Raw genomic sequence first — 19696 nt, forward strand, 5'->3', positions numbered from 1 at the left:
CCAGCCTCAGTTTGAGAAAGGCCCCGTGCACCAGCTTTGGGTTGGGACTCTTTCAGCCTCCCTACCCCACCTCCTTCGAAGCCAAACTGCTTTTAAATTGATGAGCAACTGGAGAAAACCAAATATCCTCCTCTAACCAATTATACAGGATGCTCCCATTTCTAGTTTGCTTGCCTCCAACTTCCCCATAACAACAGCCTCCGATCAAGGCCTGCCTTAGTTCTTCCTCTTTTTCTACTATAAAGCCTTCCCAGTCATCTGCCTGCCTTTGACTCTTTGCAAAATGCAAGTGAGGTGGTTGACTCAACCATTAAAGCAATCTCTGAATAGGCTTTGCTTGTTCACTTTCACAGATATTACAGGGTCGACTGAATGTCTACATATGAAAACAATGAACGTAGATGCCCCTTCCTCAAGACATATGCAAAAATAAAATTCAGGTGGATCATTGATATAAATAAAAAAGAAAGAAAATTAATGCAACAACGTTAGGCATCTTTAAGACCTTGTGGTGAGCAAATGTATTATTTTAAACTTTATACCGAAAAACCTAACACAAGAATAAAATTGATGAATTTAACATCGCTAAATTTTAAAACCACTAATAATAATAATAATAATAATAATAATAATAATAAAGTAATCCCCGAGAGTCAGGAATTTGGTGACAAAAACAGAGTTGAGAGTTTAGCAGAAGTCCCATTAGGGGGCCTGTCACCAGGATGGTGGTGTGAGTGCCAACTTCAAGCCTTCTCCTGTGCCATTATGTGCCTGCAATTTTTATGTCTAGATTTCTTTAGTTCCTGTCCATTTTTGTGAACATGGTTCTTCGGCATTCCCTTTGATTTTGTAAGCTCTTCAATAACTCATAATATCTATTCTGCATAAATTTGCCAGAGTTGATTTCTGCTCTTTGTAACTAAAGAAGTCAGTTATTTTTTTAAGGTGTCAGAAATAAAGTATTGCAAATGACTAGCCTCAAAATGAAGAACAGGCTAAGTAGAGAATATATAGTGTAGGAGAGAGAAGGCCTCCATATTCTAGGCTGGGAAATTTGAAATACTTACTACTTGATAGTAAAAAATGATGTTTGAAATCCAGCTTTTGTATATTGGAAGTCAGATCATTTATATACCAAGCATAACAATAGCCTAGGAAAAAGAAGCAGTATTTTGGAATACTTGCCAGCTTTAGAAAGAAACAAAGATGCAAGCTTAACCTGATAATGGCGATTTCAAAAGCAATAAACATTAAAACGCATCTTTATTCACAGAGAACCTCTTGTATTGTAAGATGTAAAATTTCAAATGGTGCCTTGACATCTTTGACCCTTACATTGTCCCAAAGGCCTAAGGGGGAGTTCCCTGTTCTAATCAGCTATGTTTCCCACCCCATGGAAAAGGTTTCCACTAAGCTAATTCCCCTATTAGCCAGCTACTCCCCACCCAGCCCAGACCTCAACCTAATGGGCTTCACCTCCTTGCCACCCCTCAAAATCAATCTATGAAGCCAGTTACATCCTCCCACAGGAACCACCTCACTCTCTGGTTCCTACAAATCTTGCCTCCTATAATCCCTCTGATTCGTTCTGCTCCCAGTCGAAACCCTTATGGCCCTGCATAGCATGCAGTGTCCTCCTTTCCCAGGTAAGAATGTAGCTGACTAATAAACTCTGTCACTCTCACCTGTCCTGTGTCAGATGTCATGTGTTCTGTCATCTTGCATTATTTGGGGTGGGAGATACCTCCATTACCAATGTGGTGAACAGGAGGCAATCAGACAACTTCTCTGCCTGCAGACTGAACCAAATGGCTCAAAGTCTAGACATATGGAGTCCAAAAGGACTAGAGGAGCCAGATTCTCTTTTTCCAGCTAAGATTTGCACAATAGAAGTTAGGCAGTAGATAACATACTATGATATAATCCAAGCTTACCAGGCCTTTTCAAGCATGTTCTCAGAGTATTCTAAGACTACAAAAAGGACAGTCAAACTGCTTATGAAGATGCAGCATGGAGACAAGAGCACATCACTAATATTTCTTCATCAGAGTCACCTAAAGGCAGAAGCCATGTTCAATATGTACACTTTTAAAGCAAGTGCCTCAGCGATGCCCAGGCATGGACCCTTTTTCTTAGGATACAAAGGAGCCCTGGAGTGAGGTACCCTGATGAGACAAGATCTATGACTCCAACTATAAGCCTATTGTGTTCCAAAGCCAATCAATCAGTCCCTCCACTAGACAGTTTGGTGTGGAGGTACAAAATCTGAAACTGCTACAGTGACTTTGCAATTATGAAAATAAACCTGACGTTATATGTAGAAGGCAGAGCCATAAAGATCAGAAGTAACTGTCTTCTTGGCGTTTTTAAGCTACTGAATCAAACAGATTCTGAAAACCAGCCCTTGGTCTCCCCAGGTATATGAGACTATAAATCCCCTTTATTGTTTAAGTAAATTTGAGTTGTTCTTCCTATAATTTGTTCTTGTTGATATGAGCATTTCAGTCAGGAGCCATTAAAAATAGTTTTCTTAAATACTACTTAAAAATGAGATTTGCCAAAACCGGTTTGGCTCAGTGGATGGAGCGTAGGCCTGCGGACTGAAAGGTCCCAGGTTCGATTCCGGTCAAGGGCATGTACCTGGTTTGCGGGCATATCCCCAGTAGGAGATGTGCAGGAGGCAGCTGATCGATGTTTCTCTCTCATCGATGTTTCTAACTCTCTATCTCTCTCTCCCTTCCACTCTGTAAAAAATCAATAAAATATATTTAAAAAAAAAATGAGATTTAATTATTGAGGTATTTCTAGACACCTTAAGATTTAAATTAGATTCCTATCCTGCTGAAATGATCAATTATTGATGGTTTTTATGGAAATAAGTATTCACAGCTATGGAGAAGATAAAAAACAAAGAAACTCAGAGGCAGACAGGAAACAATATTGGTAGAAGGGCAGGGAAGATATGGAGACAGTTAAAACCAGAAAGTTCAGATGAGTGACACATATGAGTGACAAAATTGTTCAAAGATGAAACCATATGGACAGGAAAGATTCACCCATACATGTCAGGAAATAGGCAAAAGCTTTTTTAAGAGCACCAGGATGATTCTGAATGGTGTAGTTAAGAATCTGGGTCCATGTTTCTAAAATTTGATTAAAAACTATTAAGCAGGACAAGGATTCTCATTCAGAAGGAGCACAAAGAAAGGCAAAGTTTTAGCTGTAATTATGTTCTTCAAAATTGTGAAATATCCAGAATTAAATTCCAGTGCACTTCTGTTCTCTTTGTGATTTTCCCCCTACTTTCTTTTGTGCTCCATTTTTATAGATCCATAAAAACTATTTTTTTATTTATGAACTCAGAATCATAACATGTATTCCATCCCATCCTTTAGGCGGGCTTGTCCAAATACAAAATGAGTGAATTTGTATACATATCATACTGATGGCTTGCTTGATAAAATCTGAGATGAGAACACAAAATTTCTAAAGGAAGGCAGAATCTGTAGGTAGAATGGAAGTACCTGTGAATAGAACAAGGTTTGCCTGAAAGGAATGGGGTGAATGAAACGACCACATTTCTGCTCATTATTCTCATAGTTCCCCATCACCTACAGAATAAACCTCAATTCTGTGCACAGCATATAATCATTATAAATACTCCACCTACCTGACTAGCCCAGTCTATGCCCATTTTTATACCTGACACTTCAACAAAGATGAAACATGTGTACTTCCTATAATATATTCCTCCGTATTGTCTGAAAATATGTTATTTTTGTTTGGACTATATTTTTACCTACCTATTAGCACCAACACACATACGTATAACATCTTTAGTAAAACTTTTTGTTGCATATCCAAATTGGTTTAAATGTCCCAGTATTCCTCAATTACCTTGTATTATAGTACAACATTTTTAATTTCAACCATTTGCTTATACCCTGGGCCTGTGGAAGGGTACCTGTATTATATCTATTCTCATGGTGTCTACTTTGCACTTTACACATACTAGGCTCACAAAAGAAATATCTGTTGTATGGATGAATGAATGAATGAGGCCAGGATATTCAGCTTTACAAATTGATAGTAAAGTGTATTATTTATTTTGATGTGCACTAGAAAATTCTTCTGAAACACAAAAGAGTTCCCATTAATACAGACATTTAAATATTATAATTCTTTTTACTTTAACTTATGACTTGTCTCCTATTAAGTGTAAATGCTCTTTGAAAAGATAACTATTACCCATTTCTAAGCTGTCCTAGATTTAGCATGTTGACAACTAAATTCATTCCCCTAGGTTTACCTACTCTTCCGTGACTCCCTTTGGTCTAACTAAATATGCTGCCTGGGGAAGTTGATCAAGCTCTGTGCTCAGGGTCAGTATTTTTGATCAGTTATGATTTTTAAGCTTCTGATAAATTATTGAAAGTTTCTTATGATGAGCACAAGAGCACATATATTCCTAAAAGGGAAAGGAGAAACTCCATGAAAGGTGATTTAAGAAATTTAGGGTACTGAAATTTCAGAATTTCAAGTACAATACACTGAAGGTCAATGTTCCTGTATGGAAAGACATCGATGGTGGGTTTCCCTGGTCCACAATAAATTACAATATTTTAATACAGAAAGTCCATGCAGAGAAACTAGGATTTGAAATATAATCAAGATACAAAATAAAATAATACAAGACTTTAAAAAAATGACCCAAGTTATTTCAATTGAACCTCACACTCTGACCTCCATTAGTTTCTTTTGTTTGCTTCCTAAGTTGAGTAGACATAAAGTAAAACCCCTCGATAGGTTTCCATGCAGAGAATGGATGCTGATAGCATCACAAAGCCCTTACAAGTAGCCACATTGCTTATCGCTGCCAGATGAATTATTCACAATTTCAGCTTTTTCAACATTGGGATATGGAAAGAAGGTGAACTTCACAGTCATCTTTGTACTTCTGGGGTCAACCAGGCACTTATCTTCAGAGTGACAGAGGGATGTTAATATTGCAAGGTCCACTACTTCCCTCTACTGCAAGGGAAACCCAACCAAGACCTTATCAGTCTGAGTGATCAGCCTTGAAGCTAAATGAGAAAAAACTCACCTTGGACAGAATAAACCCAGGTGGGGGAAGATGAATATTACTGCAGTAAACTTGCAGTTGCAGATATGAAACTGCCTTAACTTTGTACGTAAGTATCATTTTTACCTTTTAATTGGGATTTCTTCTCTGTCTGTATCATCTTGGAAAATACTGAATTCAAAGTCTCCTGTTTCTCTGACTTCATTACCCTAGGATGCTAGTAACCCCTCAGCCATTTAACTTCTCCCCAATTACAGGGTGTATTTAAGGCCCTGTTATAAAATTGGCCATGTTTCTCTTTAATCATCTTCTTTATGCTCTTTTCCCCACTACTGGATCTGTTTGTCCTCCTCCTCCTTGTTTTAATCTCACTTGCTGCTCTTAGCAAATGAAGTAATAACTCCTTTATAATTAAGTTAGATACTTTATATGCTTTTTGTTATATGCAGAGGAATTTTTACCTAAGGAAGACACAAAGCAGGAAGTAACCCAAATAGGTTAGTCTCTTGGTAGTTTTTTTTTTTTATTATTGTTGTTGTGTTTTTGTTTTGTGTATGTTCACTTTGTTTACACTACTTTAAAAATCATTAGCCCAGTGCTTCCTATGTACCACCCTCTGCAAACTAGCAACAGATGAAAAGCACAGGCACTGTCCCTACAGAGAGCACCTTCTAGTGAAGACACAGATGTGGGATAGTTATGATAAGGGTGATAAAGGGAATCACTGAGGCAGAGTAGGTATATGAGCGACAGTTTTCTACTAGGATTCTCATACTGCTCAGGGATGGATGTTTTTCCTAAGAGTCTGAAGGCTCAGGGAGTATTTGAGATATCAATTTCCAAATTTTCAGTGGTTCATGTGTTACCTGTCCTGACACTGCTCTTTCTCCTGGGTTTTCCTTTTCTACCTACCTTCTCACAATGGTCATTCCCTAATTTTGAAAAAAAGAACAACTTATTAAGGAATAGTACCTTCAGTTATCAGAACCTACATAGAAGGCATCAAATAAAGGAATACTTCAAAGTGTTGGTCTGAGCTGAGAAAGTGAATAACCTGATGACTAAGAAATCCTTTTTATAAATCAGGTGTTTCCAATGCTTTCCTTTGCAGCAAAATTGAAGGAGGACTAATTCAATCATTGGTGTATGCATTATTAAAAAGTAAATTTTAATGCTAGAGTATTCATTGGTTGATTCTTATATGTGCCCTGACCAGGAGTGGAACCTGCAACCTTGGCATATCAGGACAACTCTTTAACCAACTGAGCTACCTGTCCAGGGCCCAGGGTGCAATATTTTATTGAATATTTACTGTGAGACATGCTTCAACAATATCTAACTACTTGGAGTTCCCATTCTCTCTCTCTCTCTCTCTCTCTCTCTCTCTCTCTCTCTCTCTCTCTCTCTCTCTCTCTCACACACACACACACACACACACCTGTGTGATCTTTGTACCTGCATTTTTTTCTCCCTAGAATACACTTCACTTTCTGTCCTTTTTCTTCTTAGACATTCGTACCCTTTCTGCAAAAGTTAACAAATTCTCACTTACTTTATGATGCTGACCCTCTTAGGCAGATAAAGATGCATGTTTCTCTATCAAGTTCATTACTGCTGCTATTGTATTTAAACTGTTAATGACATATTTTACCACCAGATTGTGTTTATCCCCAAGACAAAACACACTGCAAGGTGAATGGATGATATTAAATGAATATTTGTTGAATTAGTGGCCTGATGCAAGAATCAATTAATGAATAAATCTATACCAATATTATTTTTTATAATCCTCACCTGAGGACATTCTTGGAGAGAGAGCAAGAGAGAGAGAAGGAAAGAGAGAGAGAGAGAATATCAATATGAGAGAGAAACATCAATTCAATCAGTAGCCTTCCGTACATGCCCCAATCGAGGATCAAACCTGCAGCCCAGGTATGTGCTCTGACCAGGAATCAAACCTGTAACTTTTCAGTGCATGGGGTGACACTCCAACCAACTGAGCCACTTTGGCTGGAAACATCAATATCTTTTGAACTATCTGTACCAATAAATTGCTACACAAAAAGGGGAAAACTTGCCGGGGTCCAACCCCAGCAGGTCCAGGGGTCCCCAAAGGTGTGGACGGAGTTGGCGAAGAAGGAATGACATGGATACAGCATTCAGTTGATCAGCAGCCTAGCCAGGATCTCTAGCCATGATCTCCCGCCAAGTTCTGGTCTGGATCTCCAGCAAAGTTCTGGTTAGGATTTCCAGCCAGGTTCTGTGTCCATGTTCTCTTGCTAGGTTCTCCAGCTGGGTTCTGTAGCCATGTTACCTCACTAGGTTCTCCAGCCAGGTTCTGTCCAGGTTCTCCAGCCAGGTTCAGTCACCAGGTTCTAGTCAGGTTCTCTTGCCATGTTCTATCCAGGTTCTGTAGCCAGGTTCTGTCTCTAGGTTCTTCAGCCAGGTTCTCTCAATAGGTTCTGTCTCTAGGTTCTGTTGCCAGTTTCTGTCCAGGATCTTTTGCCATGTTCTCTCCAGCGAAGTTCTTCTGTCTCTAGGTTCTGTGTAGGTTCTGTCTTCTAAGTTCTATCTTCTAAGTTCTGTCTTGTTACATCTGTATTTATACCAGTTGATTCCAATCCTATCAATCTCTATTCCAAAGGTTAGGGCATTTCTTATCTCCATTCCAGGGAGTAAAGATTATGTAGCTTAAGCATGATTGTTCATAGTTAAAGTGATTAATTACCCGCCTGGCACTTAGTTAAGAGGTTTTTATTCCCTCCCTAACTTCAGGGGAAAATCCCTACCTGGGGAAACAACCTTTCTCAGAGACCTTGGATAAAACACATAGTGCCAAGAAGGTGAGCAAACGTATTAAGAACAGTATGCCATATATGCCAGGTCCCTTGAAACAGCAAGCATGGACCGGCTCCCAGCAAAAACTGGGTTCCAGACATAATTTCCAAAAAGGTATTTTTGTTTGTTCATTTGTTTGTTTTTATTAATCCTCACCTGAGGATATTTTTCCATTGCTTTTTAGAGAGTGGAAGGGAGAAGAAACAAAGTGAGAGAAAAACATGGATGTGAGAGACACATTGATTGATTGCTTCTTGCATGCATCTCAACCAGAGCGGGGGATCAAGCCTGCAACCGAGGTACATGCTCAGAATGGAATCTGGGACCCTTGATTTTGTGGACCAATGTCCACTGAGCCAAACGAGCTAGGGCTCCTTTGAATTTTAAAAAGACCTTCCAAAGACATTCTACATTACTTCATTATAATCTACTATTGGTGGTGACAGTGCTAGCATTTTTACTGATAATTTCAGGAATCTTAATACCAATCACAGCATCAAATACAAGAAATAAAGCAGGATTAAGAACATGGTTGGAACAGGCACATTGAATCAAAACCTCGTTTCTGCTACATATTGCATAAGCTCTTATTTCTCCTCCTTTCCTGCTGACTCCCACCTCTCTCACTTGTTAGGGTATTGTCCTCACAGTTTTCATGGGACGAGTCTGATATTGTTGGAAATGACACTCTAAGTAATTTAAGTACAGGATAGTATGGGCTGATGAAGTACTGTAATTTCATTTTATTGCCTCAGTGGCAACAGTAAATAAATGCACAGCATAACATGCTGAGATAGTCTATTGATCTTTTCAGTCAATATTAGATGAAAATTTCTAGCAAAACATAAAATTACAATATTGTTAGAAAAGATATTTTGAGCTTTTAATACAACAAGCAAAATTGGAAGGGTAATTGTTTCATTTCACACACATCTAATACATATGTAGATAACCAAGAACTGAATTCACAGCCAATTAAGTCACATACAGTAATAATACATCTATCACAAGGTTACTTATTATGTTACCTCTTGTACATAGTTAGCCTAAGAGTGGGATAGGCTTATATGTTTATGTTTAGGCAAAAAGATGTCACAAAACTCAGGTGAAAAGTCTTCCCCAGAGATAAAATATTTTCTTCTTCTAAGGGCACATTTTCAAGGTATAATCTTGACTATCTATTCAACATAATACTGCATACAAAAAATATGAGGTAGATATTAGAGGGTATTTCAAGAGAAAGACAAAATTTTCATAATAAATGATGGTTGCTTTTTAGAAGTGGAAGGCATGCTTCAGAAAATATGGTTAGAAACAAACCAAAAAAACAAGCAAAGAGCTATGAAACCTTTCAACATTGGTAAGATTGTTTCACATAACTAAACAACAGGTTTGGATATTTTGGATTTTAGCTTTCCTAGAAAATAATTGATAAGAATCCTACATTGGGAATCAAAATTATTTTCAAATGTATACAAATTCCACCTGAAAATGTGTCATGTCTGGAAATTGATTTCAGTTTTTCTGTCTCAGTGAGTTGTTGACTCTATATTGAGATATGTTTGCAATTAGAAAACTTATCAATTACATTCACCCAATCCTATATAATAAAAGGGTAATATGCGAATTGACCCTAACAGCAGAATGACTGGGAATGACTGGTCACTATGACACACACTGACCACCAGGGGGCAGATGCTCAATGCAGGAGCTGCCCCCTGGTGGTCAGTGCACTCCCACAGGGGGAGCTCTGCTCAGCCACAAGCCAGGCTGATGGCTGCCAGCATAGTGGTGGTGGCGGGAGCCTCTCCCGCCTCCTCAGCAGCGCTAAGGATATCTGACTGCAGCTTAGGCCTGCTCCCCACTGGCAAGTGGACATCCCCCAAGGGCTCCCGGGCTGCCAGAGGGATGTTTGACTGCCAGCTTAGGCCCATTCCCCTGGGGAGCGGGCCTAAGCCAGCAGGTGGACATCCCCCGAGGTGTCCCAGACTGCGAGGGGGCACAGGCCAGGCTGAGGGAATCCCCCCAAGTGCACAAATTTTTGTGCACCAGACCTCTAGTCCCCAATAAATGGATACTTTGTGCCAGACACTGTAATAGGCACTTGAAGAGGTGGAGAGATGATTGGCATACAGTTTCCATTATTATGAAATGAAAATTTTAGTGGAACACACACTGAAAACTTGGGAATGGTTGCCATGTCCCTTTGAGGGGTATATGAAGAACTTAGATTTTAGCAAATTTGAGATGGGAAATTCAAGAATATGTCACCATAGCAAATGATATTTTGAACTATCATTTATTTATTCAGTATTTAAAATAATTTTTTTTTTTAATTATAATTCCCTCCAAATGAGTGTAGTTTCCTACTAAGGATATTATAAACACAATGTATCCTTTTAGAATCTAAAGTTTTTTTTTCAAGAAACAAATTTTATTTAAGTAAGTCATTTAGCTAAGTATTTTTGAAAAGAATTATTGTTGCAGTTAAAAATTAAATGATCTCCTTGAGACATTTCCCCCCTCACTCTCCAATATTTCTTCTTCCCTTTTGATATCACTGCTTTATTGCTTCAGATGTTAGAGAAAAAGGATTAATCCTTCCATACATGAGACAGAACTCAGAATCAAAAGTAAATTCTGAGCCAGGATATGTTGGAAGTGTATTTTGTTTAATAAAAGTGTATTTTGTTTAATAGAAGGGTTAAATTTTCACATGGAATACCATGTGTTAATTCTGGGGCTTTTATGGTCTTTAGATTCTGTCATTTCAATAGGATTAAGCTCATCTTGGTTTCTCTCGCTGTAGAGAATGGATCAATCTGGGAGGAAGCAAGTCCATCAAGTAGTAGCTAATTTATTAGGGGAAAAGTGAACATCTATGAACTCTGCAGTACAATAGAGCAGATCATTTTTCTGTTTGTTTTTCACATAAGTATATTAGGTACCTAGGTGGTCAGAGATGTTAGAATTGTCCTCCAGCATGAGGAAGTAAATGCAAAATCAGAGAAAAGAGGAAACTTCAGAAAGTTAAGTGAGTCACTACTTATTTAAATGAGTCATAATATACCATAAAGTGGGTGAATGTGTCTTAACTTAGAAGAGCAAATATGTTTTCATGATTGAAAATACAATTAATTTGACAATAAGAACTTGTCAGTGCTTATTTCATACCATTCAAGAAAGATAAATATACATAAAATTCATTCAATTCTATTTGTTCTAATTTTTTGCCAAATGACATTGATATTACCAGGTTAGATTCCAAGATACCTTAAAAAGGTGTTGAGTTAAATGATACAAAGTTGTGGGACATGCTCAGTGTATGGCTCAGTGGTTGAGCATCAACCTATAAATCAGGAGGTCATGGTTTAATTCCTGGTCAGGGTACATACTCAGGTTGGGGGCTTGATCCCTAATAGGAGGCATGCAGGAGGCAGCCCGATCAATGGTTCTCTCTCATCATTGATGTTTCTATCTCTCTTTCCCTCTCCCTCCCTCTCTGAAATTAATACAAATATATCAAAGTTGTGGAACAGAATAGTTTCCCAGTGGCTGATTACACCAGAATCGCTATAAATGTGGTGCTTGGGACTGGGATTAGGTCAGTCATCCCTCCAGGAGCCCTTGGATACAGCACCCTCATACTCATGTGTGTTTTCTTCCTTCTCAAATATATACCAGAACTATCGTACCAATAAAATGTTTCAGGAAGAAAACTACATTGTTGGCTACTGAATGATTGCTTCTGAAACTTAGATAAAAGCTTCTAGATTTGCCTGAGTTTGGGTCAAAATCGAGAATGCTAATGCCAACCCCTGATAGTCTGTATTTATAATGCAATAAAGGTAAGCAGAAACCAACAATGATCATTTGGTAAATTATTTAGGAGGCTTACTGTGTTCAAGAAGCCATTATCAGTATACTAGAGGGCCGATGCACGAAATTCATGCACTCGGGGGAGGGGAGAGTCCCTCAGTCTGGCCTGTACCCTCTCACGGTCTGGGAGCCTTTAGGGGATGTCCAACTGCTGCTGCCCACAGGGAGTGGGCCTAAGCTAGCAGTCAGACATCCTTAGCACTGCTACAGAGGTGGGAGAGGTTCCCACCACCACTGCTGCTCTTGCCAGCCATGAGCTCAGCTTCTGGCTGAGCAGTGCTCCCCCTGTGGGATCGTGCTGAAACTGGCTCTCTGACATCCCCCAAGGGGTCCTGGATTGTAAGAGAGTGCAGACCAGGTCGAGGGACCCCACTGGTGCATGATCGGGACCAGGTAGAGACATGGGAGGTTGGCCAGCCAGGGAAGGACCCCGGGAGGGCTCCAGGACATGTCCAGCCCATCTTGCTCAGTCCCAATCAGCTGGACCCCAGCAGCAAGCTAACCTAACAGTCAGACTGTCAACCCCCTTATGGTCAGTGCATGTTATAGCGACTGGTTGAGCAGCCTTAGCATACCATTAGCATGTTATGCTTTGATTGGTTGAATGGCCAACCAGTTGACTGGACACTTAGTATATTAGGCTTTTATTATATAGGATAAGGACCAAAAAATTAAAAATAAAAGTCTTTGATTATAGTTTCAGGCTAGCAAAAATAACAATCATTGAAACCAAAGCTAAAAGGAAGCTTTAGAGTTGGCCTAGATTCAGAAAATAAGGATGAAGACTTCTAGTTGCCCTTGCCTAGGAGAATGAGAATCTCTCTTGTCACTCTTCTCCTGAATGATCAACCAGGATTCAAGCTCCCATTAGCATTGTTCAGAGATGTAAGCTCCACCTCGCCCTGCCTGGGCTGAGCTGCACATGTGATCACCCAAGCACTGGAAGGAGTTTGTGAGGCACTGTGTTTAATGGGAGACCCTAAACCCCTGCTCACTGCTGCCTTGAGGGTCAGTGCTGCACTTGCCGATACTGAAGAAACATTTGTTGGCATGCCTAATTTTGCTTATGTTCAATTCTACTGTTTTGTCATTGAGCATCAGCCATTGCTACTACTAACACTTAGACTTCAGTTACAATGTTAATGATAACATTTTAAACATACATGTCCTTTATTCATTTCAAAATATTTTCACTCTATTTCATGTGAATCCTCATGATAAGTCTATAAGCAAAGAAGAGAGTGATACTCAAACAGATGAGAGCTTTGCAAATCAAAGTGTTCTTTGGATTTTCAACAACAGGTTATTTCTGGGAGAGGATAAAAGGGGACATAATTTCAACAATAAAGATAAAAAACAAACAAACAAACAAAAAGATCCAGCAAATGACTGATTCCAATTTCTCCTTTGAGGCACTTTATGCTATTAGTCACGACCAGGCACTCTGAATCTCAGGACTCTGAATCTCAGGCCATGCTTTCTTTTAGGTATGGGGGAGAAGTCTAGATACTTTGAAAACCAGAAGACATAGGGAGATCACACAAGCCTAGCGTTATTTCTTCCCACTTCATGATGCTTCTTAACCTTCTCACGCCCATGTGGCCAGAGGAAAAATAGCAAAACAACATTGTTCTTTACAACTGACATCAATTTTAATTCATTTCATGCACGCAATCGATAACTACCTGCACTGGTCTTGCCTTCAAGATACTTTCACTCCAGCAATTCAGAGCTACCAATCACATGTACAGGGTTAGGGAAGGGAAATGCAGATATGAATAAATGCAAAAAATAAAATAAAAATGAAAGTTTAAGGTAGAAACATAAACAGCCCATTTAAAACACTTTTATTTCTCTGGATCTCCTAAGAGGAGACAATGAAAAGCTTTTTAAGTGTCTGGGGGAGAAATTCAGGGAAAATTTAAAAGACAAGAAAGGATTAGAGGATGATTTTTAAACAGTACATTTTAAGTGCTTTCCTTTTGAAAATGTCTGAGAGAATTATTCTGTATGTACAACCAAATGTGCAATTCCCTTGGACATTCATTCTGTTTTATTACCTTAGCAGCCAATCATGTAAAGGAAGTAGGCTTTGGCTTTTTTTCATTCTAAACAGGAGAAAGCAAGCTTCAAGGACTTGAGATTGCAGTGTAATTGGGGAGAAAATAATCATAATTAAAAAGGATGATGGGTTGAAGGGAAAGAGAAGGAGCTAGAATAAGAGAGTTCATTGTGACATGAAATTTATTTGTGTTATCATGAATTTCATGACTAAAATGGTAAACATGGTGTGCAACTCAGAATGTGGCAGAAATCATTGTGCCTGCAAAGAGGGGCATTGATGGCTTTATTGCAAACCCCTTAGAACAGGACTTTTACACAGTCACCTTTGGATCACCTCCTACTAAGGAAATATTTTGAATTTAATAGACTAAGGGTAAATGTATGCTTGTATGCCAATCTTGTGTATCATTCCTTCTGATGAATCAAAAGCTATATTGCTCATTGTCTACTGAATTCCTACAAATACAGGACTGAAAAGCCCTAAAAGTACAGTTGACCCTTGAACCCTTCAGGTCCATTTATACGCAGATCTTTTTCAATAAATACCAAAGTACTGTAAATGTATTTTCTCTTCCTTATGATTTTCTTAATATTTTCTTTTCAAGAGCTTACTATATTGTAGGCGTGCAATATATAATATATATAATATATAAAATATGTATTAGTCAACTGTCTATGTTATCAGTAACGCTTCCAGTCAACAGTAGGCTATTGGTAGTGTACTTCTTGGAGAGTCAAAAAGTATGCACAGATTTTCTACCACACTGGTAGTTGGCACCCCTAAGGCCTGCATTGTTCAAGGGGCAGCTATAATTTAATTTAAATTATACACCTTGTGCATTATAGGTATTTTTTCCCTCTGTATCTTGCATTGTCATTTTATTAACCCTTTGTATGCCATAAGCATCTATAGACACAAGTGGCAGACCTTCCTCACACACCATAGGCGTCTACAGCCGCAAACCTCTCATATCAACTCTGGTCACCCAATTTTAAAATCAGACTTGTTAGTGACTTCACTGGGTTTGTAAAGTAAATTATGGTAACTTAAATTTGTAAATATTCCAGTGCATATGGAAGAAATTCCAGTATTGATATATAGGGCTGCCATTCAGACACGCGAGAGATAAACACTGCAACACTTGAGATTTGTTTTGTTCATTGTGACATGAAATTTATTTGTGTTATCATGAATTTCACGACTAAAATGGTAAACATGGTGTGCATTCTTCAGTATTTTTTTACAGGTTTTGTCTTTGGAGCATCAACAAAATGTAGTGTTTTGGAGGCTTTTTGTGTCGATAGTTTATTTTTATTTAGCGCTCCCTTTTGTTGATATTTCTGTAGAATTGAAAATTATCATTATTTTACTATTAAATTTATCATTGTAATATATTGTACAAATAAAATTCAATCCCCGTAAATGACATCAGATGAAGAAATAATTGAGCTAAGCATTTCGCAAGAAGAAGATGACATCCTTTATTCAACTCCAGAGTCAGATGATTTTTTTAATTAAATTCAAAATATCCTGGCATGTGGGGATGGTTTCCATTTTGGACACATGGCAGTTAACTGGTTAATGGGGTCATTTAATAAAGAAAAGTTATAAATTTTAATATACTCAATCATTTTATTTATTTATTAAAAAGATTGTCTTTTCCTGTCCTGTGGGACTACTTATTACAATATAATATCTTATAGGCTAGTTCCACTTGATTTCAAATTTACAGAAATTCTAGTAGAATTGTTGCACAATAATCTATAGAGAATTTTACCCATGGCAGTCTAGGGATTGTACCCTTTTTTTAAATTTTTTTTCTCACCTGTGTGGTGAAATAAATTTACATATAGTTTTATAATAAATTTCATGGTTTTGTCTTTGTTTCCGCATTGCTTAAAAATACATTTCAGTGAGTTCCTCTGCCTATCTCATCCTGAGTTTGTTATGTGTCCCATGAAATGTTTATGCCATTCCAACAACAGCAAAGCAGCTATTGGAAGCACTTGCTATTGCTCAATGTCCCAGCGCATTCTGTAATTTCATAAAAAGTCAACCAGGGAAGTGTGGGTGGAGCTCTTAGATGTGCATAATGGGAATTTTTTTGTAAAGAAGAATGGACACTGTTGCTTTGTCATTTGCATATAGATTCCCCCCTACTGCTTCCTGAGAAAATTAAGAGCTTCCACCCTATCAGTTTCTTAAACAACTTGAGAATGTCCACACTTCTGTCAGCACTTTTTCAACATCCTAATGATGCTTTTGCGAGGACTATGGCATCTACATGGCTTGTTACCAGCCTAATGAAAAGTTGCTTTAGGTGTCAAAATAAATCTAAGAATCTTCTACACTTTAGCTGACTGCAATACATCATCATGGCCTGCCTAAGTAGTACAAACTGCAACATGATAAAGCAGCTAACAGAAACCTATGAGAACCAGTAGCTGGGATAATGGCCATTCAGTGTAAGGATAATATAGTGGCAATAAAAATTTCAATAACCAAAGGTTATATACCATACTTTTTAATGGAGTTCTTGGCTAGCTGAGCTTTCTTCAACTGTAGACCTCTAGGTAGGGTGATTCATTATGAGCATTCCTCCAACTTTCTTCCCACTTGGAATGATATTAGTGAGTTCCTGCCTCAGGTCTTGAGATTCTCTTTTGTTTAAATTTTCCTTTTTTTCAGAATTGGATTGTTGGGGTCCAACCCCAACAGGTCCAGGGGTTCCCAAAGGTGTGGACAGAATCGGCGAAGAATGAAGGACACGGAGACAGCATTCAATTGATCAGCATAGCGAGGTTCTCTTTTTATTGTCCTGTTACATCTGTATTTATACCATGTGATTTTAATCCTATCCATTCTATTCCAAAGGTTAGGGCGTTTGTTATCTCCATTCCAACGTCACTACTCTATTGTTCTGTTAAGCTACAAGGAAGTAACTGAAGGAGATTATCCTAAGTAAAGATTATGTAGCTTAAGTGTGATTGTTTGTAGTTAAAGTGATTAACTACCTGCCTAGCACTTAGTTAAGGGGTTTTACTGATTCCCTTCCTTAGTCCTGTTTAATCCCTAACACATAACGCTAAGAAGGGGAGCAAACAAATTAAGAACAGTATGCCATATACACCAGGTCCCTTGAAACATATGCTGTGTAGGTGTTTCTTCCCTGCAGCGACTATGTCAAGCAGCAAGGATGGACCGGCTTCCGGCAAATTCCCCCTTTTTTTATTTTTTAAATGATAGTGCTTGTAAATCAGCGGCCACCTCTCGGATTGGGTTATTTAAGACTTGGAAGACTTGTTTGTGACTTTGCCAACAGGTCAGTCTGAGGCTTAACCCTATATCAGCTCCCCACATTGGATTATGCTTTAGCTCTACTTATAGGTAAAGCTCCAAATGCTCCAAATGGGATAAAAATGTAGTGGACTCAATGGTTTTGTGATTTTTCTCAAATTAACATATTATTTCCTGCAAACTGAAAGACAGGGTTGTCAGACTAACTGGGGGGACACGTTTTGTTGTTTGATCATTTCCTACTGACTTCTTTTTCTTAGACTGGAGTCTCACCACTCTGAAACCCTCATTGTCCTGTCTGCCATTGCACTTGACATTGGTATGCTCTTTACTGGGATTCCTCCTCACCTTCACAACTCACTGAAGCTTTACGCATTTGTTCTTTCAGATCCACTGCCTATATCAAAGGTCTTCATTTCCGTGAAGACTTCTCTGAGAGTTTCAGCCAGAATTTCCCCCCTTTTCCACAGGAATACTCATAGAAGGGTTATTATAGGGATGTTTATCCTATAGTCAATGATTAGGCCAGAGTATTCTCTTAATTGTAGACAAAATCCTTTTACCCAATATAGTATCTATGGTTGGTTTGCTAATTTAAAGGGTTAAAGCAGTGGTTCTCAACCTTCTGACCCTTTAAATACAGTTCCTCATGTTGTGACCCAACCATAAAATTATTTTTGTTGCTAGTTCATAACTGTAATGTTGCTACTGTTATGAATCATAATGTAAATATCTGATATGCAGGATGGTCTTAGGCAACCCCTGTGAAAGGGTCGTTCGACTGCCAAAGGAGTCGAGACCCACAGGTTGAGAACCGCTGGGTTAAAGTATAAAATATTTTTAAACTATTACTTTTTAATCTGTTATTCTAACTTAAAAAAGAACTACATAAAATAATTCTTCAATCTCTTAGTATTGCCCAAGACTTTTATTTGAGTATATATCTGGTGATTGTAATTTATCACTATATTTCTGATGTAAACTGTTCCCTAATGCATCATTTATAATTTCTGCATTGAAGTTCTCTAAAGTGGAGCAGCATCTTAAATATACTTTTGTTAATAAGGAAAATCACTTATTGACAATTATATTTTTTCTCAAACATTTATTATTGTCCTGCCTCGACTGAATTTGACAGAAGTATTACATGGTGGCTCTTTTTATGATGAACAAATTGACTTTAGTAAACCCTTCTAAGATATTATATTTGTTTTCTATTGCTGCATAACAAACTTAGGCACTTCATACCGCATACATTTATTATCTCACAGGTTTCAAAGGTCAGATACCAGGCACAGCTTAGTTGGATCCTCTGCTCAGAGGTTTGCGTCAAGATTGTATTCTCACCTGAGGCTCAATCAGGGAAGAATCATCTTTGAAGCTCTTTCAGGTTAGTGGACAAATTTATTTCCTTGTGGCTTTGTGACTGAGGGTCCCTGCTTCTTACTGGCTGTTTGTTGGAGATGAACTTCAAGTCACAGTGGCTGACTGCAGTTCCTTGCCACATGGCTCACTCCGTAGGTTGATTACAACTTTGCTTTCTGCTCCTTTAAGACCAGGATAAGACTCTCTGTATCTAGTGTGCTAACGTGGGTTATTATGTAATGCAATATAATCATGGCAGAAATGTGCTATCATCTTTGCCATATTCTATTGGTTAAAAGCGAGTCTCGGTTTTCACATGCACTTAAGGTGAGGGATTATGCAAGACTATGACTGGTTGCGGTGACCTTAGGGTGTGTACATCACAGGCATTCAAATTAAATTACTTCTCTTAGAAATAATAACTTTTTATAGTCTTCTTTCAGCAGTTTATTTTATATACAATTAAATTATTTACTTAGAGTAATGCGTAACATGAGTATGACCCAATTTGGGGATAAATACAACTGAGTCTTTGGAAATATACAACTCAGTTGATTAGAGTAAGTCTTCAGCCTCCTATAGGACTCCATAATGATGTTTTATAGAAAGAATTAACAGTGGTCATAAATATAAATAGGACACATAATTTCATTGTACTGATTTGTAATCCACTTGAGGTTATGGCTCATGACTTTACACACACACACACACACACACACACACACACACACATACACATACTATGCTTTGTATGTAGCAATCTCTCAATAAATAGGAGCCAGATAAAAGAAGCTGGTCAGGCATTGCATTGAAAGTGCCATACAAACTATTTAGAGTCAGTAATTGGTAAATACAAAATGATGAAAATTTTATATTCTACTAGTAAATCAGACTTATTTTCTTACAACTCTGTTCTTCCCCTTAGCTTAATGTAGAGCTTTCAAAACTTTAAAAAGTAGTTTCAGATTGCTCTCCTTTATCCTAGTATAGTTTTAGTTTCTTCTTTTAATTTGGTTGATTTTACACTTACTGTCTTTATGTGTCTGATTGCTTTGTAGTACTACTCTAAGTAGGTTCTTTCACAGAAATAGGCTCAATATTTAGCTTTCCTAAGGCTGCTTCTCCAGTTATGCCCACCGGCAATCCTCATTCCCATTGAGTATGTTCTC

This window comes from Myotis nattereri (assembly GCF_964212035.1).
Source record: "Myotis nattereri genome assembly, chromosome: 8".
In the NCBI taxonomy this organism is placed as follows: domain Eukaryota; kingdom Metazoa; phylum Chordata; class Mammalia; order Chiroptera; family Vespertilionidae; genus Myotis; species Myotis nattereri.